Source organism: Myxine glutinosa, chromosome 9 (assembly GCF_964187855.1).
Source record: "Myxine glutinosa chromosome 9, kmMyxGlut1.1, whole genome shotgun sequence".
Taxonomy (NCBI): domain Eukaryota; kingdom Metazoa; phylum Chordata; class Myxini; order Myxiniformes; family Myxinidae; genus Myxine; species Myxine glutinosa.
In genome coordinates this window covers 80240152-80267180 of record NC_136269.1, presented here as the reverse complement: position 1 = coordinate 80267180, position 27029 = coordinate 80240152, and the positions used below count along the sequence as shown (strand labels likewise).

Below are 27029 nucleotides of genomic sequence, written 5' to 3'. Positions count from 1 at the left end.
CATCTCAGATTCAGAGATTTGATTTTTGCAAGATTTCGATTCGATTGGGATCGAAGAGAACACCTTCTTCGTCTTCTGTACAGTGAAGTTGCCAGCCCTGAATTATCTGGCTACATCTGGGTGCTTCATTGGGAGTGCAACCGTGTCCCTCAGGTGAACAGGGACCCACCTGGCATAGTGTGTGTGGTCTAAGGCATGGAACCATGGGACCAGTTCCGTCAGGGCATCAAGGTACGTCGTGAATGAAGCCTGCCGCAGAGAACGCACGTAGACCAGTACCAACATCTCTAGTTCCAGCACAGTTGCCCAGTACTGAAAGTTGGGAATGTCTTCTCCTCTCTGGTGACACCAGTCTTCGAACTCAGGCAGGTCTTCTGCATCATCAGCATATGTCATACAGTGGCGTTCATACGCACGGTGTTGCAGGATGTGCAGTGCCGCTGCAGTGATTTGATGAGCTCTTCTTGTGCGGGTGACGTGGGCAGCTCGTAGGAAGGAGTCGGCCGTCCCTGGCGTTGCAATCTCAGCTTGCAAAATCTGCAAATCTTGCAAAAATCAAATCTCTGAATCTGAGATGGCCCAATATCCAGATCTTTTCATAATATGATAGTCTACTAGTGTGCCAAATTTGGTGCTTGTATCACAAAATGCACAATTCTTTTGAATATTTGGGCTAAGCCGCCCCACTACGGGGCCCGTCCCGACATTTTTGTTTTAGAGGTTTCTTCCTATGTTTCACCGTTTAGGAGATTAGCACTTCGCGCGTGCAGACAAACAAGCAAACAAACAAAAACTTTCTTTTATAAAGATAGAAGATAGAAAAAGAAATGTATACGTGTATATATGAGTGTATGTATACGTGTATATATGAGTGTATGTATACGTGTATATATGAGTGTATGTATACGTGTATATATGAGTATATCTATACGTGTATATATATATATATATGAGTATATGTATGCGTGTATAGTATATATGAGTATATGTATACGTGTATAGTATATATGAGTATATGTATACGTGTATATATGAGTGTATGTATACGTGTATATTTGAGTATATCTATATGTGTATATATGAGTATATGTTTACGTGTATACCGTGGAGTCCTTCCGACGGCGTTGTTAGACTATCGGTGTTCTTACGGATCTCATAGCCATGCTATGATAGACCAGATGTTAAGTTTTAAGTTTTTCTCGGTTATTTAGTCTCCATTTCCATTTCTCTACTTTTAAGATTAAAACCCTTTGCCCAAAAAAACCACACGAGGGAGATGACGGTTCCATTCATCTCGATGTGACTTTCTATATAAGGCAATTGATTGGAAACTTTGCATCTTCATTTCTAAGATGATGCGAAGTTTGCTCCGGCTTGTGTTTGAAAAGTCTTTCAAAACCTTTTATTATGGAAAACTATTTCCTTTCCCGGGACTTTTTTCCTTTGGGTTTTTTTTTTTCATTGTGATTATTTTCTTGGTCGATTATGATAGTTTGGCCGGACAACATGGGCTTTCGACTTCCGAGGGAGTTCCTTTCCGTTATTAGTTCCTCATCTCTTGAAACCTTCGGACCACCTTCGGCATATGTGTGGTTCTTCTAAAGGTGAACTTTGTATATACGCATGAATGGTAAATGAGATCGGGACCCTGTAAGGCATCAGTGCTCCGCCCAACTGACATGTTTGTAAACGACAACATGAAGTTTGTTACCCCTGTGCTCGGGTAACGATCGTTGCCTATTTGGTAGAACCCTCCATCCCAAACGCTGCTTTCGTATAGTCTTCACCTTCGAGAGTGGCACCTGGCGGACAACGATCTTCAGCAACAGCACATCGCGGCGCAGGTACGAGACTTCGGCTCGGTGACGTCATATATTGCCCACTTCGGTTGAACATCCGATTTACCGGTATGAAGGTGTGCGATCCCCTCCTGGTTAGTGTTTGGTGCTGGGAGCACAGTGGACCTCTAGTTGTGTCGGAACAGCAAATGTTCACATCTGAAGTGTGTGATATTAGAATTGGGTAAAACTACCGTCCTGGTGGTGCATTACCTGCATGCGGAGGTGTACTAGAGGATGGCGATCCCTCCCACCTGCGTTTTTGGTAGTGCAGGTTAAAGATCTCCAGTGGAGGTATTAAATGTGCAGAGATGAAGCGACATGTGGATGTTCATTTCGAGTTCAAGTTCATTGTGAGAATCGGGTCCTGGTGGATTGAATGAAGGATGATTAATAACTTAATCGGGTAGAGATAAAGGAACAGGTAAAATGAACCGAATGAATACTCTGCACATGGCACATGTATCCACTTTTCTCACGTTTGTCCTTGTCCGATTTCGTTTTCTTCGCTAAATTATAAATAAAAAATCGTTGGCTAAATACTAACTCAACCGCTTTTTGAAGGTTGCCATTGGCTAATAGGAGCTCATCTGCCCCACATCAAGGGATCCACGACCCCTCTCAGCTACCTGAGTATTTCCGAACTGGCCCAACTGGGTGGGTGTTTTTTTAGGACACCTTCTTACTGGATCGCCGTTGGCTCCGAAAAGGAGCTCATCTGCCCTTTTTCAAGGTGTTGTTTTTAGTCCTGTGTCACAGTCACCCTTCCCATGCAATGACAAGCCAGTGAGGGGTGTCGGTTTATTCGCCATCCAACCAGACCATGCGGCAGGTAGCACTGGGTTACACATGTTCATAATGGCAGTCCCTAAAGGCTGTCAACTCTGGGTTCAAATCCTGACTCGGTTATAAACTGTCATCCTGGGGTTTCGTGTGTGTGTATGTGTGTGTGTGTGTGTGTGTGTGTGTGTGTGTGTGTGTGTGTGTGTGTGTGTGTGTGTGTGTGTGTGTGTGTGTGTGTGTGTGTGTGTGTGTGTGTGTGTGTGTGTGTGTGTTGTGTGTGTGTTTGTGTTGTTTTTGAATAGTGTGTGTGTTTTTGTGGGTTTTTCCCCCCGAATACATGGTAAACTAAGCGTCCCGTCTGCTGGCATAAGGTGGTAGGTGTTAAGATGGCAGGGTCTGCTTTGCGAAGAAAAGGCGAGTTATCATCGGCAGCCTGAACAAATGACAAATTATTGTCATAACTACTGCTGGGAGAGGTATGCACGACCCCTGGCCAAGAAATTGCTTTGGCAGAACCAACGCTCTGCAACAGAGTATGGTACATGAGTCAGTCAGCAATGTGTGTATACATATATCTATATATATATATATATTTATCTGTGCAGCATCTGTCCTGTGTTGTCACTGCACTGCTTTCTCAAACTTTTGTGAAATCGTACCAAACTTCTGGTATGCACATATCTCTCCCGTCGGTATGTCCTAAGGGTATTTATTTGAAAAATTTTCAAATATTGTTTTTTTTCTGGTATTTTTTGGGGAAATTTTTTTTTCAACTTCAATTGTTTATAAAATGTGATATCATGTATATTACAAATACGTTTGTGCAAAATAATTGTTTGAATTATGATTGGTTTAAACCATGACAAAACGGCAACTCGCGTACAGTCATTTGTCTATATACCTACACATCTGGGCAGTGTCTGTGTTGTCACTTAACGACTCCCTCAAACTTTTGTTTCCGTGGTTGTGAAGTGTTTTTAATAACGTTGTGGTGGTTTCCAATCACGTGGTGGTGAGGTATTTTGAATTATGTGGTGGTGAGGTGTTTTTAAATGATGTGCTGGTGAGGTGTTTTTAAATCACATGGTGGTGAGGTGTTTTTAAATCACATGGTGGTGAGGTGTTTTTAAATCACATGGTGGTGAGGTATTTATAATTACGTGGTGGTGTGTTTTTAAATGACGTGGTGGTGTGTTTTTAAATGACGTGGTGGTGAGGTGTTTTTAAATCACATGGTGGTGAGGTGTTTTTAAATCACATGGTGGTGAGGTATTTATAATTACGTGGTGGTGTGTTTTTAAATGACGTGGTGGTGAGGTGTTTTAAATTTCGTGGCTGTGAGGTGTTTTTTTTTTACGTGTTTTATGGCTGTAAGGTGTTTTTAATTTTGTGGTGGTGAGGTGTTTTTATTACGTGTTTTATGGCTGAGGTGTTTTTGATTTCGTGGTGATGAGGTGTTTTTATTACGTTTTTTTATGGCTGTGAGGTGTTTTTATTACGTGTTTGATGGCTGTGAGGTGTTTTTAATTTCGTGGTGGTGAGGTTTTTATTACGTGTTTTATGGCTGTGAGGTGTTTTTATTACGTGTTTTATGGCTGTGAGGCGTTTTTAATTTTGTGGTGGTGAGGTGTTTTTATTACGTGTTTTCATGGCTGTGAGGTGTTTTTATTACGTGTTTTATGGCTGTGAGGCGTTTTTAATTTCGTGGTGGTGAGGTGTTTTTATTACGTGTTTTATGGCTGTGAGGTGTTTTTAATTTCGTGGTGGTGAGGTGTTTTTATTACGTGTTTTATGGCTGTGAGGTGTTTTTAATTTTGTGGTGGTGAGGTATTTTTATTACGTATTTTATGGCTGTGAGGTGTTTTTATTACGTGTTTTATGGCTGTGAGGTGTTTTTATTACGTGTTTTATGGCTGTGAGGTGTTTTCAATTTCGTGGTGGTGAGGTGTTTTTAATTTTGTGAGGGTGAGGTGTTTTTATGACGTGTTTTATGGCTGTGAGGTGTTTTTATTACGTGGTTTATGGCTGTGAGGTGTTTTTATTACGTGTTTGATGGCTGTGAGGTGTTTTCATTTCGTGGTGGTGAGGTGTTTTTAATTTTGTGGTGGTGAGGTGTTTTTATTACATGTTTGATGGCTGTGAGGTGTTTTTAATTTCGTGGTGGTGAGGTGTTTTTATTACGTGTTTTATGGCTGTGAGAAGTTTTTATTACGTGTTTTATGGCTCTGAGGTGTTTTTATTACGTGTTTTATGGCTGTGAGGTGTTTTTATTACGTGTTTGATGGCTGTGAGGTGTTTTCAATTTCGTGGTGGTGAGGTGTTTTTAATTTTGTGAGGGTGAGGTGTTTTTATGATGTGTTTTATGGCTGTGAGGTGTTTTGAATTACTTGGTGGTGAGGTGTTTTGAATTACGTGGTGGTGAGGTGTAATCGTCCCAAACTTCTAGTCTGCACCTACCCCTCCCCTATGTGTGTGCTGAGGGTTCTTTCTTGACAAAAAAACATTCAACCTAAATCTTCAACCTAAATTGCCTATAAAAATGTAATATCACAAACACAACAAATACATTTGTGCAAAGTAATTGTTTGTATTATGATTGGTGTAAATCATGACAACACAGCAACTCAGGTACAGTCATTAGCCTTCGCTAAAATAAGCCCGTTCCTTAGTATCGACGCTTGGTGAGACGAGCGCAGCGAGCCGAGCCAAGCTAGTATATATATATAATTTTATTTTTTTGACACATATATATATATATATATATATATATATATATATATATACATACACATATATATGTCGACTCCACAGGTCGACTCCATATGATGAGTGGATACCAGAGATAACGTCACCGCGTGGCAGGCGGTGCGTATCGTTCCCAGCAAGGTGCAGCAGCAGCTGTATGGGACACCTTGCTGGCGGTTCTCCACTGATGATATGAAGGTCGCATAGTGACTGATATATATATATATATATATATATATATATATACACACACACACACACACACACACACACACACACACACACACACACACACACACACACACACACACACACACACACACACACACACACACACACACACAAACCACCAGTTTCCCTTGACATCATCAACCGAGGAGTTTAAGGTGGTGAGGGTGCGGAAGTTCATGATGTTGCGGGATTCAAGTGATGCAGTGGAAAAGAATGCTCTCCCAGAGAAGAAGGGAAGTCGGAAGTGGAATGCAAGGGCAGAGGTGGACGAGATGGAGGAGCGGTTGCAACAGGAGGAGGTCATGGGGATGATACAGCATGGGAAGCATGGCTTGGGGTGGATGGAGCTTGAGCGATGGGGAAAGGCATGTGTGAAAGAGAGGAGGAAGATGGTTGAGAGGGAGGTGAGAAGAAAGGGGGAGGAGGGTAGATTTGTGAAAGCAGTCGGTCAGGCACAGCAAGGTGCTTGGACTAAGTGGGAAGGTGTGTGGGTGAGGATATTGAAGTGGCAAGAGATTTGGAGGATGGAACCAATATTGTTGAATTTCCTGTTGCGGGCAACGTATGATGTGCTTCCGTCACCAGTAAACTTGAGATTGTGGGGGTTTTTGCAGGAGGAGAGATGTTATTTGTGTGGAGGTGTGGGAACGGTGCAGCATGCACTGAGTGCATGTTCAGTTGCATTGGCAGCAGGACAATACAGGTGGCGACATGATCAGGTGCTGGCGGTGGAGGTGCAGATGGTGCAACAAGAGGTTCTGAGGTCGAGAGAAAGAAGAGTGGAGAAGGAGACTGATGGGGGAGAGTTGTGGTTTGTCAAAGAGGGCCAAGTGGTAAGAGGTGAAAAGAGGAGGAGGTGGAAAGCAAGAGGGCTGTCAGATGCTTGTGATTGGCAGGTGGTGGCAGACCTAAAGCCACAATTGGTATTCCCAGAGGAGATCTGTGTGACAAGGTTGTGTCCTGACATTGTCATTTGGTCAGGTGCAACAAGACAGGTCATCTTAGGGGAATTGTCGGTACCTTGGGAAGAGAGCATGGAGGAGGTGCACGAGAGGAAGAGAGGAAAGTACAGTGAGCTGGAGGCAGAGTGCCGGGAGAAGGGTTGGCGAGTTTCGTGTCAGCCATTTGAGGTGGGGTGTAGAGGGTATATTGGCAATTCCTTTTCTGCATTTCTTGCTTGGCTTGGAGTGTGGGACAGAAAGAAGGAGGATGTGTGACAAGGTGGCCCAGGTTGCCATGAAAGGTTCATTTTGGATATGGAGGAAGTTTATGGAGGCACGTCGAACGGTGTATGTTGGTTGTTTTTTTTGTTTGTTTTTTTTTGTTACCATTATTATTTCTTATTTTGTGTATGTCAGTGAGTGGGTGAGGGTGTGTGTTTTTGCATGAATTAATTTTTGCATGAGTGTGTTTTTGTATGTTGAGTGGTGTATGATGTAAGGATGGTGTTGGTTGGTTGGTGTTGGTTGGTTGGTGTTGTGCGTGTGTGTGTGTGTGTGTGTGTATGGGTGTGTATGTGTGTGTATGAATGATCTGGTGTGTTTTGTTGGAGAGTGGTGAAGGGTATAAAGGTGGGTGTTTGAGTGCTCCACCATGTTTGTTTGGTGCTGTGGATTCTGGATGCGGAGGTGGTGGTGTTGTTGTTGTTGTTGTTCGCACTGGCTGGGGGTGGGGGTGTGTACGCATCCAGGTGCAGTTGCTGCATGTGGATGTGTATGTGTCCCTGCTGGCCCACCTCAGCTGACCGTATCGAGGTTGAAGGGCCGAAACGGGAGGATGCTGAGGACCCGGTCAGTGCGGCACACTTGTGACCAGGTGTGTTTTGAACTTTTATATATATATATATATATATATATATATACAGTGGAACCTTGACTTACGAGTGCCCCAACTTACGAGTTTTTCGAGATACGAGCCGTCGCTCGGGCGGTTTATTGCTTTGAGATGCGAGCCGAGATCCGAGTTACGAGCTTTCGCCACCCGGTCACGTGGTTATCTTGCCGTTCAAGTACAGTATCTCTGTCGTATAGCGCTGCATTTTAGTTTTCGCATTTCGGTTATTTTGAGTTTACGCCGCCAGGTGGGTTCCGGTCACGTGGTTATCTTGCCGTGCACGTACAGTATCTCTGTCGTATAGCGCTGCATTTTAGTTTTCGCATTTCGGTTATTTTGAGTTTACGCCGCCAGGTGGGTTCCGGTCACGTGGTTATCTTGCCGTGCACGTACAGTATCTCTGTCGTATAGCGCTGCATTTTAGTTTTCGCATTTCGGTTATTTTGAGTTTACGCCGCCAGGTGGGTTCCGGTCACGTGGTTATCTTGCCGTGCACGTTCAGTATCTCTGTCGTATAGCGCTGCATTTTTGTTTTCGCATTTTGGTTATTTTGGAAAATTTCATGTTCATGTCGAACATTTCATGTTCATGTTCATGTTCATGCCATGCCAGGCCACAACTTGTTCAGAGTGCCGGCGATAGCTCGCCTTCTCTTTGTGGAAGACACGGTGAGATCCTCAACATCCAACAACTAATGGGACGCAAACGGGGCGCCCAGTTTAGCGGTACACACATTGATGAATCACCCTGCCTGTGAAACACCGACATGACAGGTTATAGCTGGGTCGGGATTCAAACCCAGGCTGGACAGTTTAGACTTGAGTCAAGTGTGCGTACCTCCAGTCCAGGCCATCCTGCCAACTTGTATGCTGCATACAGGTGAAATATAAAGCGCGAGATATTTTTTATATATACTGTATATTTTTTAAAAAATTGGTGTGGTTTTTGGCGGGCTGGAACGGATTAATAGCATTTCAATGCATTTCAATGGGGAAATTTGATTTGAGATACGAGCAATTTGAGTTACGAGCTCGGTCACAGAACGAATTAAACTCGTAAGTCAAGGTTCCACTGTATATATATATATATATATATATATATATATATATATATATATATATATATATATATATATATAAATATATATATATATATATATATATATATATATATATATATAAATATATATATATATATATATATATATATATATATATATATATATATATATATATATATATATATATATATATATTGCACTTTTATATATAAAGTTTTTTATATAAAGAACTTTTATATATAAAGAACTTATATATATATATTACGATATATATATATATATATCGTAATGACTTGCGGTTGGGATTAAAATCAAATTAATGCATTTTGAGTTCTCCAACCTGGATGTGAGTGTATGGATGTGTGTGAAAGTGCATTGAAGATGAACTCATCTAACAATTTAAGAAACGGGAAGTATATATATATATATATATATATATCTATATATATATATATATATACACAGACTTGGCATGTAATCTGAAATATTTTTTTTGTGGGGGTGAACTTACTTTTCAAGATGACTTAGAACCAAAAGTTCATTGGAATTATGTTGAAATTATTCTAGATTTTGTTAATGTGACCTTGAAAAGAAACAAAAACCACATTTGACATTTCGAAGCAAATAAATTGATCCTTGAAAGTGATGTAAACTGATATCGAACTCAATTCATGGACAGTACTGTGTTAAACTTCTGTGCGTTTTCCAGAAGTATCTCTTTATTTTGCACATTAGCCCAAAATTTTTTTTAACAAAAACAAAAGTTAAATTACGACTGGGATTACGGACAGTAAAATTACAGTTCAGTACTTCGTGTAACCCCCACGAGCATTCAGGAGAGCACGTACACGTTGAGGCATGCTGTTCACGAGATTTGCCAAGGTTTGGACAGGAATCGCTTGCCATGCAGTTACAATAGCCTGCTGCAATTCGAGCACAGAGGCAGGCTGCTGGTCCAAGTTGTCGATTTGACGCTTTAATTTTGCCCACAAGTTCTCTCTCGGATTCATATCCGGGGACATGGCAGGCCACTCCATATGCTCTCCACCACGGTCAGCAAGAAAGTGTTGGATCATGCGAGCACGCTGAGGCCGTGCATTGTCATCTTGGAAGACAAAGTTTCCTCGAAAGGCTGCACGAACAAATGGAAGCAATGTTTCTTCCAGAATGGCTCTGTGCTTGAACTGGTTCAGGTTTCCATTCAGAACAACCAGGTCAGTTTTGTCCCTTGCATGAAAAGCAGCCCAAACGGTCACCCCACCACCTCCAGCTTGGACTCTTGGCACTATACAATCTTCGTTGTAGGCTTCATGCACTTGTCTGCGCATGTGGACGCGGCCATATTGACGATAGACCAGAAATCTAGACTCGTCACTGAAGATCACGTGATTCCAGTGTCCTGGCTGCCATTGACGGTGCTCTCTGGCCCACTGCAATCGGCTCTGGCAGTGTTGTCTGGTCAGACGTGGCTTTCTCAGGGGACGCCTGGCACGATAGCCTGCTTGAACCAGTCGTTCGTTGACTAGCCTTCTGGATACAGGCACATTTGTCAGTTGCTGCCACTCAGCCCTAAGCCGATTAGCTGACTTGGTATGGCCATTGCGGACTAACCGGTGCAGCTGGCGATCATCCCTCCTTGTGGTTCTGCGGGGACGTCCTGGCCTCGGTATTGGAGTAGGGACACCACTCTGAGCATTTCGTTTCAGGATCTTTGACACCTGACCTTGAGTGATGCCATACTGCCGAGCAATAGCACGCTGTTTCATGCCGGAATTTCGTAAAGCCACCACTAAATGACGAACAGCATTGTCGAGTTGACGGACCATCTCCAGGGGAAGCAGCAATAACTTTTGTAGGTGTGCAGCAGTTGTTTTCCACTAATACAGAACGCAACAACCCTTATATACCCGATTGTGAGGCCAATCGTCAAATGTACCTGTCCGTACATTTTGTCACGCCACCTGTGATATAATCCTGTTATTGACTTCTTGCTGCGACAGACAATCAGTGACATGGTTCTTTTAACAAAGAAATCACCGAAACGTAAAAGAAACTCACCAGATTGATACACCGAGTTCAGAAAGCAAACCCAAGTCAAGAAAAAAAAAAAATTCCATATTAAATGCCAAGTCTATATAATATATATATATATATATATATATTTGTTTTAATATATATAAATATACACATATACATATATATATATAAATACACATATACATATGTATATATATATAAATACACATATATATATATATATATATATATATATATATATATATATATATATATATATTTGTTTTAATATATATAAATATACACATATACATATATATATATAAATACACATATACATATGTATATCTATCTATAATTCCATTAATCTCTGTGTGTATGTGTGTATGTGTGTATGTGTGTATGTTTGTCTGTGACCGCTGTTTCTCGACAACTACCGGTCCGATATACTTTAAACTTGCCAGGTATATTGCTGGGGACCCGAGGATGTGCCTTTTCAAGGTTTCATATTAATCGGAGAAGTAGTTACCGAGCTATGGCGATTTCTTTACCAAACACTGCAAGCCGTTCGCTTTGGACCAAACCATTGCATGTAAATAGAGGGGGGGGGGTTCTGTGGTCGTTGCGAATGGACCAAACCATTCATGTAAATAGAGGGGGGGGGGGGGGTTCTGTGGTCGTTACTGCCACGTGGTTTCAACGTTTTTTTTTGTTGTTGTTGTTTGCACGCATGTTTTTTTGCACCCACGTACGGGCACGCCCTAGGATGTTTACACACACACACCCCTACACAAATTTTTTTTTTTTTTTTTTTTTGGCAAGGAACGGGCACCCACGTACGGGCACGTCCTAGTATATATAAATACACATATATATATATATATATATATATATATATATATATATATATATATATATATATATATATATATATATATATATATATATATATATATATATATATACTGTATATATATATATATATTATATATATATATATATATATATATATATATGTGTATGTATATATATATATATATGTATGTGTATATATATATATATATATATATATATATATATATATATATATATATATATATATATATATATAAGCTTGGCTCGGCTCGGCTCGCTGCGCTCGCCTCACCACGCATCATTACTGAGGAACAGGCTTATTTTAGCTGAGGATAATGACTGTACCTGAGTTGCTGTATTGTCATGATTTACACAAATCACAATACAAACAATTATTTTGCACAAATTTATTTGTAGTGTTTGTGATATTACATTTTTATAAGCAATTTAGGTTGAAGATTTAAGTTGAAAAAAAAAATCAATTCAAAAAAAGAAATTCCTCAGCACATACATAGGGGCAGGTGCAGACTGGAAGTTTGGGACGATGACACCTCACCACCACACAATTTAAAACACCTCACCACCACATAATTTAAAACACCTCACCACCAAGTACTTTAAAACACCTCAACACCACGTAATTAAAAACACCTCACCACCACGTAATTTAAAACACCTCACCCACACCTAATTTAAACACCTCACCACCATGTAATTCAAAACACCTCACCCCCATGTCATTCAAAAACACCTCACAACCACGTAATTAAAAACACATCACAACCACATAATTTAAAAATTCTCACCCCACCTAATTTAAAACACCTCACCACCACGTAGTTCAAAATACCTCACCACCACGTAATTCAAAACACCTCACCACCACATAATTAAAAACACCTGACCACCAAGTAATTCAAAACACCTCACCACCACATCATTCAAAACACCTCACCCCTACGTAATTTAAAACATCTCACCCCCACCTAATTTAAAACACCTCACCACCATGTAATTCAAAACACCTCACCCCCATGTCATTCAAAAACACCTCACAACCACGTAATTCAAAACACATCACAACCACATAATTTAAAAATTCTCACCCCACCTAATTTAAAACACCTCACCACCACGTAGTTCAAAATACCTCACCACCACGTAATTCAAAACACCTCACCACCGCATAATTAAAAACACCTGACCACCAAGTAATTCAAAACACCTCACCACCAACTAATTGAAAACACCTCACGATCACGAAATTAAAAACACCTCACCACCACAAAATTGAAAACACCTCACATCGACGAAACACGTAATAAAACATCTCACAGCCACGAAATTAAAAACACCTCACAGCCACGAAATTAAAAACACCTCACAGCCACGGAACACGAAACTAAAAACACCTCACAGCCACGAAATTAAAAACATCTCACAGCCACGAAATTAAAAACATCTCACAGCCACGAAATTAAAAACACCTCACACCCACGGAACACGAAATTAAAAACACCTCACACCCACGGAACACGAAATTAAAAACACCTCACAGCCACGAAATTAAAAACACCTCACCACCACATAATTCAAAATACCTCACCACCACGTGATTCAAAACCACCAACACATTATTAAAAACACTTCACAACCACGGAAACAAAAGTTTCAGGGAGTAGTTCAGTGGCAGCAGACACTGCCCAGATATGTAGTGATATACATAAATGACTGTGCCTGAGTTGCTGTTTTGTCATGGTTTACACCAATCATAATTCAAACAATCATAATGCACAAATGTATTTGTAATATACGTGATATTACATTTTATAAACAATTGAAGATGAAAACTTAAGTTGAGAAAAGAAAATTCCCCAACCCCCCCCCCCCCTCCCCCCCCCCTTCCCCCCCCCTCCCCCCCCAAAAAAAATTTGAACCATTTTTCAAAAAAAAATACCCTTAGGACATACCGACGGGAGAGATAGGTGCATACCAGAACTTTGGTAGGATTTCACAAAAGTTTGAGGGAGTAGTTCAGTGACAAGACAAGACAGACACTGCACAGATATATATATATATATTTATTTGTGGTTGGTGTTTTTTTTTTTGTGTTTGTGCATTAAAAGGTTGATTTTCTCCCCATAGTTAGTCACACTACAACATGTATCCTCATTTAAAGCTTAGTTATTTCTTAGTAAATGTCAGCGTAGACCTTTTCCTGTGTTAGTTTTGCGGTGAGTACGACAAGGAGAGTTAGGTCCTTCCAATGGTAATGATGCCTTGATTGTGGGGGTTTTGGCACGAAATACCACGAGGTTGGGCCTGGCAAGTCGATCCAGGCTGAAGGAAGGTGGAGCAGGGAGAGTGGGAGTGACGGTAATCACGAGCTGCCAATCAGGGCTCAAGGGAGTGGCTTACCGCTGCGTCAGAAGGCGTGGTTTGGAACATTCGAGCGAGCTAAGGGGGTTGGCAATATAACCCGTTGCGCAAAGCCCCCACCTCAGTTCTGGGACGTGTCGGGCTGAACCAAAGTTATGGGAAGGGAGGCATACAAGTTTGGGGAGGACCTGCGCTGGGTGATGAGCTTGAGTAGTTTCTGAGGAGGGAGGAGCTTGAACAGTTGAATGCTTGAGGCAAATCCCCTATTGAGTTACGCGAATGAAAGCGCACCGTTGATTAGTCGTGCTGTAAGGAACCGCCGAGCCGGGTGAGAGACGCGCATATTTGCCAGCCTGTCTTTGTAAGAGAGACGTGCCGCAAGGACCCCTCCCGCCTGCCTGCTTGCCTTCATCGAGGGACGTGCTGTGACCTCGGAGGGCCACGCCGGGCGAGCTGGGTCCTGAACCACAACGGAGCCGGCGCGTTCAGCGCATGAACACCATCCTTCTTTCATTCCCCCTGTGAGTGTGAATGGGCCCGTGTCTGGGAAATACGCTAAGACTGTTTAAGTGACTGCTCTGTGTCACTGTTCTTCTACCGATCCTTGTACATAATAATTATTAAACCTGTGTTCTTCATTTGATTCTACCGCTTTTGTCATTTCCATCTATTGACGAAGCGTGGTACGAATAAAACCGCTTGAATCGGGTTCCAATACCAGGTAACTGCACGGACCACGTGGTACGCCATCCGCTCGGATGTACTCAAATTACGCGAGGTTCGTGCGAGACTTTATCCCCGCATCCGTGGCGGCGTAGGTACTTAGGTACGTGCGAGAAATTGTCCCGAAACCCTGTCCTGCGTCTGCCCGGGAGTGGCGATTCAAATCTCGTGGTTGCGACGACCCAAAAAGAACAAGGGCTTAATCTCCCCTTGGTAAGGGAATGGGGGTCGCGCGGAAACCATAACATTTGGTGTCCGGGAGTGGGATTGGACCTGGAGTGCGCTTCACGCACTCCAAATTACTACCGACTGAAATTTAGTTTTTTTTTATCCAAAATTGTATTCGTACCATGGCTGGCCAAGGCGGTCGAATGCCGGTGGGGGTAGAAGTAGAGGTAGAATTAATGACCCAGGACTCACAAGAGGGACAGTTGGTAGTGGAGGAAGCCGAAGAGGGGGCGGTAGCTGGCGAAGAAAATGGCGGCGCCTCGCACGTGGCGGCGAGAGCCGAGCCCGCGGCGCCAGGGAACTGGGGTCTTTTTATGATTCAATTCGCGGCGAACTTCGAGAAAATGAATGATAACATGAAAGAAATGAAAAATGGGTTGGAAAACAAAATGGACACCCAAGGTGACAAATCCACCCGGGAAATGGAAAAAATGATGGCAGGGTCAATGAAGGACATGAAAAAAGCGGGGGAGGACATTAGGCGTGGGTTGAGCGAGGAGGTCGCATTGGTACGCAACGGGGTGAAGCGATGTGGGGAACGCGTGGAGAGCGAAGTAAAGCGGAGCACAACTATGTTGACTGGGGCTATGAAAAGCGCGACTCGGGGTGTAGAAGAGCCGACGGTCGCCGAATTGGACGAAAATTTTTTTATGGGCGCCGGCGGTCGTCGAAGAAATAATTGAAATTAAAGAAATAATTGGGGCCGAAGAGACGGTAGAAAAAGTGAGCAAGTCGCGGGAGAAAGAGATGGGATATGTCCAAAGTCTGCATTTACACCGTGATGCCATGCTTGCTAACCCCAATGAAGGTTTACAGGTGCAGCCGGGAAAGGAGGACCCCAAGGTGAGTGGAAAATATGGCACGAATGTGTTTGGCGCGAACGGGTTTTTGGCGCGCTTGGGACAGAGACTAAATCCGGGCATTCGCGGAAGGTCCATTGTGCGGTGTACGAGGGCAACCGTTGCGCGGTACGAGAGAGAGTGTGCACCGAAGTGTGAGCGAGAAAAGTGTGCGACGGAATGTGCACGAGAAGAGCGCGTGGAGAAAAAGTGTGCGCCAGAGTGTGCGATGATTGGGTGTGTAGCAGGGGAGTGCATACCAGAGAGTGTAGAAAAAGAGTGTGCGATGGCCGAGTGTGTAAATGAGAGTGTAATGGGAGAGTGTGTTAGAGTGTGTGCAGGAGTGCACACCCACGGGTTTTACAGAGTGTGTAACAGAAAAGTGTGTGCTGATTGGGTGTGTAAAAAGAGTGCACACCCGTGGGTGTTAGACTGTGTGCGGGGAGAGTGTGTTACAGAATGTGTGCAGGAGTGCACACCCGGGGGTTTTACGGAGTGTGTAACAGAAAGGTGTGCGATGATTGGGTGTGTAACAAGAGAGTGCACACCCGTGGGTGTTACAGACTGTGTGCGGGGAGAGTGTGTTACAGAATGTGTGCAGGAGTGCACACCTGGGGGTGTTAGTGTGTAATGGAAGAGTGTGCACCAGGGGGTGTGCGATAGCGGAGAGTGTGGAAGGCGTGAGTGCGCCTAGGTGTGGCGGATATGAGTACGGAGTGTGAGGGAGAATGCACACCAGAGAATGTGGAAGGAGAGTGTGCAGTAACGGAGTGTATGGGAGGCGTGGGGATGCCTGAATGTGCGAGTGCGGAGTGTGTCGCCAGTGGTGAGGACGCGGCTCATGCATCGACACAGACCCGGGGGGGGGGGGGGGTAGCGAGTAGTGGGACTGGTAGCGTACGCGTACGCGAATGCGAGTTGTGTGCAAGATGAACCGGCCGGGATCGGTGCGGCGGCGATCTCACAAGGATTGACATGCACGATTCGTGCCGGCCCCCGCACTGTATGGTTGGTGTCGAGCCATGGCGGAAAAGGCAATCGGTGAGGTTCAAGGGGAGGTAGGAGATTTCGGAGCCGCGCACCCTGGCGGGTGTGGTGCTGCTCCGATCGTGGGTGGTTGGGTCATCGTGCGTGGGACCGCGAGGCCCCGCGCAGGGATGGAGCCCTGAACCTCGGCCCATCCATATCTCCCCCCTTGGATCGAAAATGCCGGATGGACATCCCATACAGGCGACAAACCACCCGCATGGATCGCTCGGCCCTACGGGGCCGAGCCATGACAAAGTACATCCACGTGGAGAGGCTCAATTGTAGCGGATGGATGAGAGTAGTGTACCCTACGTGGAGGAATGGTAATGTCACCATTCCTCACACGCCCAGGGCCCATGAGCATTAGTTTCGGGGGATGGCAGTGACATCTGGCAGATGGCAGTGACAGTGATGGCAGTGACAGTTTGAAGGGATGACGGGGATGCACGAGTTTTATGGGAAAAGCAGTTAGATAGATGATGCTGTGTGTGTGAGGAATTGTGTTGTTGAGACAAATGGAATTGTGTTAAAGGTGTGTGAGCACAAGAGCTGTGCAAGATATTTGGTGTGTGGAAGTAATGGTATGAGAACTTAGTGGTGTGTGAGATAAGTGGTGTGGAATAAAAGGTGTGGAATGCATGGTGCGAAGGAGTGAATGGGGGGAGACGGACTCATTCACGGAAGCCCGGGGTGGGTAGTGTAAAGTCAGGTAGAGGGCTTAGGTAAATTTGTATGGATATTGACACCTGTGGTGCAGATAGTGGAAAAGTAGTGCTTTGGAGGGTGCATGAGTATGTGGAATGGCTAGGCGTGTTGTTTAATTGGTGCGTATGGTTATTGGGGGCACTCTGCCACTGGTAGTTTGTTGGCCAGGTGAGGCCGCAGGTAGCCTCTGGGAGCCAATTCGGGTAGTTGTGAGTTGTTGAGTGGGGCCCGAGGATCCCAGGAGAGGACCCGGGTTGCCCAATACCAAGGTGGGCATCAGGGGGTAAAGAGCCAGGAGGGGCCTTCCCCAGTTTAGGTGGTCGCAGGAGCAGGTAAGCTCGGGTGGCGACTTCAGTGGCGGAGGTGCGCAGGTAGTTGGACCTGCTAGTGGAGCCACATGACCCAGCCCCGAAATTGTGCAAAGGCACAGTATGAAAATTTGTGGGAGTGAGACCCAAATTCGGATGGCATCACAGGGTGGACAATGGGAATTCGGGTTTTTAGAACCACATAGTTTAAAGAGGCCAATTGGCAGGGTACGACCCCGGGTTGTTTAAATGAGTTAATGTCAGTAGTGTAGTTAGGATGAGAGAGATCCCTTCGCACCATCCACAGCCAGTCACCGAGGAGGACGAATTCCACACCAGGGCTTTGTGGACTGATTGAGTGGTGAGACGCATCATGATGTAATGTGACATTGTGTTTGTTCCATCTATTCCTTCCTGGGAGGCATAGGGAGACGAATTTGGAGTAGATCGGGATATGGGAGACAAGACGTAGAGACGGATTATAAATACAACAAGAGGACAAGTTACGGAGGTTGGGGAATTGCGGTTGCAACAAGAGGAGTTTGTGGGGATGGTACAGCACGGGAAGCATGGCTTTGGGTGGATGAAGCATGATCGATGGGGAATGGCATGTGTGAAAGAGAGGAGGGAGATGGTTGAGAGGGATGTGAGAAGAAAGGGGGAGGAGGGGAGATATGTCAAAGCAGTCGGACGAGCACAGCAAAGTGCTTGGACATGGTGGGAAGGTGTGCGGGTAAGGACATTGAAGTGGCAAGAGATTTGGAGGATGGAGACAATATTGTTGAGTTTCCTATTGCGGGCAATGTATGATGTGCTTCCATCACCAGTCAACTTGAGATTGTGGGGGTTGTTGCAGGAGGAGAGATGTTCTTTGTGTGGAGGTTTGGGAATGGTGCAGCATGCACTGAGTGCATGCTCAGTAGCATTGGCAGCAGGAAGATACAAGTGGCGGCATGATCAGGTGCTGGCGGTGGTAGTGCAGATGGTGCAACAAGAGGTGCTGAGGTCGAGAGAGAGAAGAGTGGAGAAGGAGCCCGATGGGGGAGAGGTGTTTTGTCAAAGAGGGCCAAGTGGTAAGAGGTGGAAAGAGGAGGAGGAGGAGGTGGAAAGCAAGAGGGCTGTTAGATGCTTGTGATTGGCAGGTGGTGGCAGACCTAAAGCCACAATCGGTATTCCTAGAGGAGATCTGTGTGGCAAGGTTGCGTTCTGACATTGTCATCTGGTCAGGTGCAACAAGACAGGTCATCTTGGGGGAATTGTCTGTACCTTGGGAAGAGAACATGGAGGAGGTGCACGAGATGAAGAGAGGAAAGTAGAGTGAGCTGGAGGCAGAGTATCGGGAGAAGAGTTGCCGAGTTTCTTGTCAGCCATTTGAGGTGGGGTGTAGAGGGTATATTGGCAATTCCTTTTCTGCTTTTATTGCTCAGCTTGGTGTGTGGGACAGAAAGAAGGAGGATGTGTGACAAGGTGGCCCAGGTTGCCTTGAAAGGCTCACTTTGGATATGGAGGAAGTTTATGGAGGCACGTCGAACGGTGTAGGTTGTGGATGGTGGTTCATTTCAGCCAAAAGGGGTAGTGACAGAGAGAGAGAGAGAGAGAGAGAGAGAGAGAGAGAGAGAGAGAGAGAGAAGAGAAGAGAAGAGAAGAGAAGAGAAGAGAAGAGAAGAGAAGAGAAGAAGAAGAGAAGATAAGATAAATAGATAGATAAGATAAGATAGATAGATTAGATAACATAAATAGATAGATTAGATAAGATAAATAGATAGATTAGATAAGATAGATTAGATAAGATAGATCGATAGATAAGATAGAGAGATAGATTAGATAAGATAAATAGATAGATAGATTAGATAAGATAAATAGATAGATTAGATAAGATAAATAGATAGATAGATTAGATAAGATAAATAGATAAGATAGATAGATTAGATAAGATAAATAGATAGATAGATTAGATAAGATAAATAGATAGATAGATTAGATAAGATAAATAGATAGATAGATTAGATAGATAGATTAGATAAGATAGATAGATTAGATAAGATAAATAGATAGATAGATTAGATAAGATAAATAGATAGATAGATTAGATAAGATAAATAGATAGATAGATTAGATAAGATAAATAGATTAGATAAGATAAATAGATAGATAGATTAGATAAGATAAATAGATAAGATAAATAGATTAGATAAGATAGATAGATAGATAGATTAGATAAGATAAATAGATAGATAGATTAGATAAGATAAATAGATAGATAGATTAGATAAGATAAATAGATAGATTAGATAAGATAAATAGATAGATAGATTAGATAAGATAGATAGATTAGATAAGATAGATAGATTAGATAAGATAGATAGATAGATTAGATAAGATAAATAGATAGATAGATTAGATAAGATAAATAGATAGATAGATTAGATAAGATAAATAGATAGATAGATTAGATAGATAGATTAGATAAGATAGATAGATTAGATAAGATAAATAGATAGATAAGATAAATAGATAGATAGATTAGATAAGATAAATAGATAGATAGATTAGATAAGATAAATAGATAGATAGATTAGATAAGATAAATAGATAAGATAAATAGATAGATTAGATAAGATAGATAGATTAGATAAGATAAATAGATAGATAGATTAGATAAGATAAATAGATAGATAGATTAGATAAGATAAATAGATAGATAGATTAGATAAGATAAATATATAGATAGATTAGATAAGATAGATAGATAGATAGATTAGATAAGATAAATAGATAGATAGATAGATAAGAAAGATAGATAGATAGATAGATATGATAGATAGATAGATAAGATAGAGACAGAGGGTGGGGGTGTTTGTGTTTGTTTTTTGCATGAATGTGCTTTTCTTTGAGTGGTGCATGTTTTAAGGGTAGGTGGTCAGTTGTTTTCTTTTTTTGGTGTGTGTGTGTGTGTGTGTGTGAGTGAGTGGCTAGGGGGCTGCAGATTTTGGGAGTGGAGGCGGTTTTGTTGTTGTCGTCTGTGTTCTCACTGACTGGGGGTGGGGGTATGTACGCATCCAGGTTTATCTGCTGCATGTGGAGGCATATGTGCCTCTGCTGGCTCACCTTAGCGGACCGTATCGAGGTTGAAGGGCCAAAACAGGATGATGCTGAGGACCTCGACTGAGGACCTGGTCAGTGAGGCACACTTGTGACCAGGTGTGTTTTGAAATATATATATATATATATATATATATATATATATATATATTGTTACGGACACGGTTTTTAGATGTTATATTGACCGAGCGGTGGTGTATTTAACCGCGTCCGAACAGTTACTCCCCGATTAAAACCCGATTTCACCCGACGTTGACCAGATCGCCCCACGGATATTCAATCGGGAAATCTCTAAAGCGATCGCAAGAGAATGAAAAAGAAGAAGAAGAATACGGAGGAAGAACAGATTTATTATACACACACAAGCAAAGGATGGAAGAAACAGTGACACAGCGAATCCTTAACTTACACTATTCGTTTTTACTTAGCCCCAAGACAACGAGCAGGACAGGACGTTCACACTTACACAGGGGTGGTTCAGGCAGGTAAGGCTTGAGATGGAGGCAAGGTCGGGAGGCCGCCGGTCGCAATTCCTCGCGGTTTTGGCGGGAAACCCTCCGTCGCGTATCCACTGCGGGAGACGCCACGCGCTGGTTCGGCACACCTGCTCCTCTTCTTGGGGCGGGGCCGTCTCCCTCCTTTCAGCGCGTCTCTCCAAAGCTGGTCTCCTTGCCGAGTACCTCTCCTCTTTGGCTTGGAGCGTTTCGCATCTCACCGCCTCTCTTTGGTGCAGCCTCGTTGCTCCTCTCCAGCTCATCTCTCATCTCCTCAAGCAGTCCCTTGCAGTCGCTTTTATCACCTCCGGCGGAATTAAGCCGCCGGCTCCGAGGGCACGCCTACCGGGTCACTCACCGCGGTGTTGATTGGCTGTTAGGGCCGGTTCACTCCTGCCCTCTTCTGACGAGGTGGAGACACGCCTTTCTTCTCCAACCTTACCTCGTGGCCAATGGTGGTTTGAAGAAAACCAGCCAAAATGCGGAAGGCAATTGGAAGGGAGGTTTTGGGGAAATTGGAAGGGCCTACGCTTATTTTGTTTGATACAATGCAAAGTCAATCTAGTGGAAAACACATACTTAGCCTACATGGAATAAGGAAATACACTATTTAAAAGATATATCGTGACCTGCGTGTATGTTCTATGAAATTAATTAGGAGGACGGCTGCGACCATTATTTACATTACCATGATGTTACCATACCAAAACCATACTCTTCACATCCGTTACCCTTCCTCCAAAATTGTTACACTCCTCAAAACCCGTTACACTTCTCAAAACCCGTTATACTTCTCAAAATCGTTACACTGCACCCTCCTTTCTTCAGGCACGTCCTCGGGCCTACTAGACTTAACTGAGTGTGACATGTAGGTGTAATTCCCTCTACAATTAACCTGACCCTGAGTGTGACAATTTTAAAACACAAATAAGTATGTCCCCCTATTGCATTGCATCCTGTCTAACAGACTCAAGCCCACAGCTAACCGAATTACGGGATTATTCTCAAACTATACATTTACGGTGGGGAGCATTATTTACAATGACGTGATTTCTTATTTACAACGCAACCCAGGACCTGTGTTTTTCTCTTTTTTTTTTTTTTTTCTTTTTAGGGAACAAGAAAAAGAAATTCCTGTTGGGAGGGAGGAGACAGCACGCATTGCATCGATGCACCAGTACCAATACCACCAAAGCACCCAAAAGCACCATCCGGTGCGGTCACCATGGCTCATAATAAACACAACAAAAGAACTGGTGGTGGTCTTCTCTTTCTCTGCTGGGCCGATGTTCTTCCCGACGTCTTCTGGCTTCATGCGGCCTATTTGGACATAATAAAAAGCACAACTTGTGTCCATTTTTATTTAGGGCCTCAGGGGCCAACTAAGGGTGGTCCACCTCCTTGGCATAGGTGCCACCTTACCGAGGTCCGCAAGCAAGATTCCCTGGCCACTATGGCCGGTTTCCAACAGAGGTGCCCTGCCCCAGAACCTGGGGTCCATCAAGTGGTACTTGGCCGCAGAACAGCGGTCCATAAAGTGGTACATCAACGCAATGCATGCTGGTTCTGGGAATCTCGGGCGCACAATGGCCACCTCACGCACGCTCCCATCGGCACCCAATGGCGCACAGGTCATGTGGGAGACAAAAGAAAGACAATTGAGCGAGGGGTAAGGTCACAAGGGTACACGTCAATAAGGCAATGCAAGGTGAAATGCGTACGGAGGCCGAAGTGAGAAAGCTCGTCCCTACCGTACGTCACCCCCCTGTCACCTCCCCTACCCTTGTTCCCACCCCATATGTACAAAAATCTACACATTTACAAATTCGTCACTACTGTCACGTCTTCCCCATATTTCCCTTATACCAAATTCGTCTCCACAATCCCGTTACTTCAAAATTTGCCATCACCAATTCATCATCAATCCTCATAAGGAGGGAGAGATGGAATTACGCACAATGTCACACCCACGTCATGATGCGTCTCACAATCCAAACATTTGCATCATAAAAAATAATCAAAACATGGCATGGTGTGGAGTACCTGTCACCTCAGGTGAGTGGATGCAGATGGTGTGAGGAGATCCTTCATCCTAACTATCCTCTAAATGATTTTAACACACTTTACACTACCCGGGGTCTTTCCCTGCCAATTCATTGGCCAACTTACACTATGGGTTCTAATAACCAATTCCCATTGGCCAAACTGTGGTGCTCCTCAATTTTTGGGGTCTCACTCCCCCGATTCATCTCCCGGTGCTCTAGCACAATTTCTGGGCTGCGACGTGTACCTCTCCCAACAGGTCTACCCACCTGCACACCTCCACCACTGTAGTTGCCACCCGAGCTTACCTAGCTCCTCACCCTAACCTATCTAACTGGGGGCAGCCCCTCTCCTGGCTCTGTCACCCCTTGGTGCCCTTTGGCACTGGGCTACCCGGGTCCGTCCTCCGGATCCTCGGGCCCCATCCACACAACTACTACCGGCTCCCAGAGCCCACCTGCGGCCTTACCTGGCCGACATCCTTACAGTGGTGGAGTGCCCAACCCAACTACACACACTAACAGGCTACACGCCCAGCCATTTCCACAACACCAACGCACCCATCCACATACCATTCTGTCACCCGCACCACAGATGCCAATATCCAACTACAATTTACCTATACCCTCTATCTAACACTTACACTACCCGCCCCGGGTATCCGTGATGGGGGTCCACTCTTCCCCCATTCACACCTTCGCACCATCCACTCCACTCCACAATTTCCACCATACTCACTCCACGACCATCCATTCCAATACTCCATACCATTTATTCCATACACCTGCCCTCCATTCACCTGTCGTTGCACACCTGTGCAATCTCACCTGGTGCCACCTGCACCCTCCTTTCTTCCTGGACCACTTGGTCATCACAATACACAATCACCATCACTCACTCATACACTGCTCCATCCACCTGTTCAGTTGCACACCTGTGCAATCACACCTGTTCAATCACTCCCACACACGGCATCATCTCAGCTAACTCCTCCCCTCTGAAACTTGCGCTTCCCAGTCGTCCCTTTAAACTATTGCGCTCCCACGTCATTATCAACCACACTAACCTACCTGCGTCCCCACTACAGGTATCAGTCACTAACTAACCTTATCGTTACCTAAGGTCATCTTCGCTAGATCCCTATCATTATCCAAGCCCTCCCTGGCTCGTTTTCACTGCCATAAACCCCATAATCTATAGCGCATTTGCCCCCACCTGTGAGGGATGGTGGATTTGCCATCCCACCACATCGGGGGTCTCTCACTATCAATTTTGTTCGTCCAGATTCCATAAGTCAAAAATTTTCCATTTACTGCCAATTCCATTCACTTTTCTAAATTTCGTTTTAAATCACTATCACTATCACCATCACCCGTCTACTTATTACATCCTCTCGGTGCGCCAATTCACATCACCCGTCTACTTATTACATCCTCTCGGTGCGCCAATTCACATCTACAGCCCGGCTTCGTACAGCCGAGCAATGAACGCGGGTCGTTTTGTGCCAGCGGCTGGATACGTCCCGCATTCGGGGCAGGGACGGAGGCTTACCCGGGCCGAGATCCCACGCATCACCTCGGCGTGGAGCCATCCAATGTCCCGATCTCGACCTGCCGGCACGTCTCAACAAAACGTGGTCGCCATAGCGACCCTTCCTATCCAGCCGCCCGCTCCGCCTAGTGGAGCCCGGCCGCGGCCGTTCAAAGCGAGGCCCAGCGTGGATCGCGCACGGCGGTTCTTTCGAACCCGCCGTGGTTCGGATCCCCGCTGGTCCTCGCGGCACGCGAAGCTGCCCGACGCGCACCGAGGGCCCGAGTCGGCTATAAGTCGTTCTAACCTTTAACCCAGTTATCGTCGACGCTTCACCTGGATTCCTACAAGCATACGCTACCCCTTTCTTGCTCATACATGCAGCTGTTCCCATTCTCCTCGTACCTTTCCTGACACACCTCGGTACACCCATTCCACTCACAGCCTTGGTCACACACCTGACCACCGAACACTTTGGCACACATTCGTTGCTCGCACACCTCACCAATACACCGCTTCGCGCCCCTTTCTCGGTCACCTCCTTTGTGACAATCACAGGTGTGCTCTCACCCGCACACCCAACCACGTGTCTCACTACCAATTCCAGCGTGCATTCCCACTCACGCTCTACCATTCCAGGTGTGCATCCTTCCATCCCAGGTGTACATCCTCGCTCACCTATCACAACCAGCTCACGCTCCGTTTCACTCTCACTACTCTCACCTCCACTCTCAGTCGCGCACTCACCCTTACTCTTGACAGCATGCGCTTTCCCCATGCACCCGTCCGTTACACACCTTTCTCGCGCATCCTCCCGCGCACACTTCTTCGTTACTTCCTCCGTAACACTCACCACAGGCATGCATTCTCCCTTACTCTTGACAGCACACTCACTCCTCGGCGTGCACTTTTTCCTCACACACCCCATGGTCGGACATTCTCGCACACCTCTTTTTTCGCACACCAGACCTGTCGCACACTTCACCAACGGCCTCTCACGAACACCCGGATCCAAACCAATCCCCAAGCCGACTGAAGCTTTCCTCACATCATATACATTGCCACTCACCTCCGTACCTTGTCTCCGCACCTCCTTTGCCACCTGCAAACTTTTTATTTGGTGAGTGAGCATCACATCATGATTTGAACACAGACCTTGTACATATTCCATGACTTCCTCCTTTATCTCCCTCTTAGTTTCTGTCCGTCCCTTCTTAATTTCACTCACCTCTTCTCCCACTTCCTCTAGTTTTTGTTTAACCTCTTTTATTTCTCGGTGCGTCTCCTCAAGTTCGTCCTCTAGGGCTACCGTGACCGTCTCTATGTGCATCCTCACCTGCCGGTCCTTTGTCTCTATTATCTCTGTCACCTCGTCCACCCTCATTGTCAGTTCCTCCCGTACCATCTGACATTGCCTCTGCGTCGCTATTAATTCGTTTTTAATTTCTTTTTGTGTCGCCTTTAACCCTCCTAGTACCGCAGTGTTCTTTTGAACCTGCTCCACTAACTTAGTTTGTCCCTCTGTCAGCTGCTCCACCTCCTCCGTCAGATCTTCTATTCCCCCTTGTAACTTAGCCGTATTATTCCTCACTTCTTTCTCTATACGCTTTTCGCCTCGCTTTACCTCCTCGCGTAGCCCCGAGACCTCCTCACTCACCCCTCGTCGTATTTCCTCCATCTGGTTCCCCATCTGTTCGATTTCCCGGGCGGATTGTTCCCCTATTTCCCGCAATTTGTCCTCCATCCTATTTTCTAACCCCATTAACCCATTTTTCACCCCCTCTAACTGATTCTCTTGAGCGGCCATTCTGTTTTCTACCCCCATTAACCCATTTTTCACCCCTTCTATCCCATTGTCTAATCCCTCAAATTTCTTGTCTAACTCCTTAAAATTATTGTCTAACCCCTCACTGGTACCCCTCGCTTCGTCCCTCATTACCCCCATTTGCTCACTCTGAGCCCTTGCTTCGTCCCTCATTACCCCCATCATTCTGCTTTCCATTTTCGCACTATCAGCCCTTGCTTCCTCCCTCATTTTCTCGCTATTCTGGGCCATAAGGGCCTTCATTTGTATAAAAAAAAGGTTCAAATCCATTGGCATCTCCGGTTCGACTACCGCGACCATGGGCGTGGCTAAATGTGGCGCCGCTGTAATCACGTGCGCTAGAGCGCCATTTTGTGCACCTGAAATTCCCGCAACCACATTGCCATTTTCCTCCTCCCTTTCTTCCACATACATTTCCCCTGGTTCCTGGGTTACCCCTAACCCGTCTATCTCCCCCACCGAC

At 44.8% G+C, this 27029-nt stretch overlaps 1 protein-coding gene across 8 annotated transcripts in view; it reads left to right on the top strand.

Moving 5' to 3' along the window:
- Positions 1-1265: 1265 nt before the first annotated feature.
- LOC137415078 (interferon regulatory factor 8) overlaps positions 1266-27029 on the top strand; it is an 86532-nt gene continuing 60768 nt past the window's right edge. For 2 of the 8 annotated variants that reach the window (XR_013624539.1, XR_013624538.1), the window contains exon 1: positions 1645-1844. The gene's annotated coding sequence lies outside the window, so the exon portion shown is untranslated. Of the gene's footprint in view, positions 1908-14137; positions 14262-27029 lie in introns of those variants that run through there. The other 6 variants (XM_068100638.2, XM_068100639.2, XM_078784459.1 and 3 more) reach the window with 6 other exon arrangements.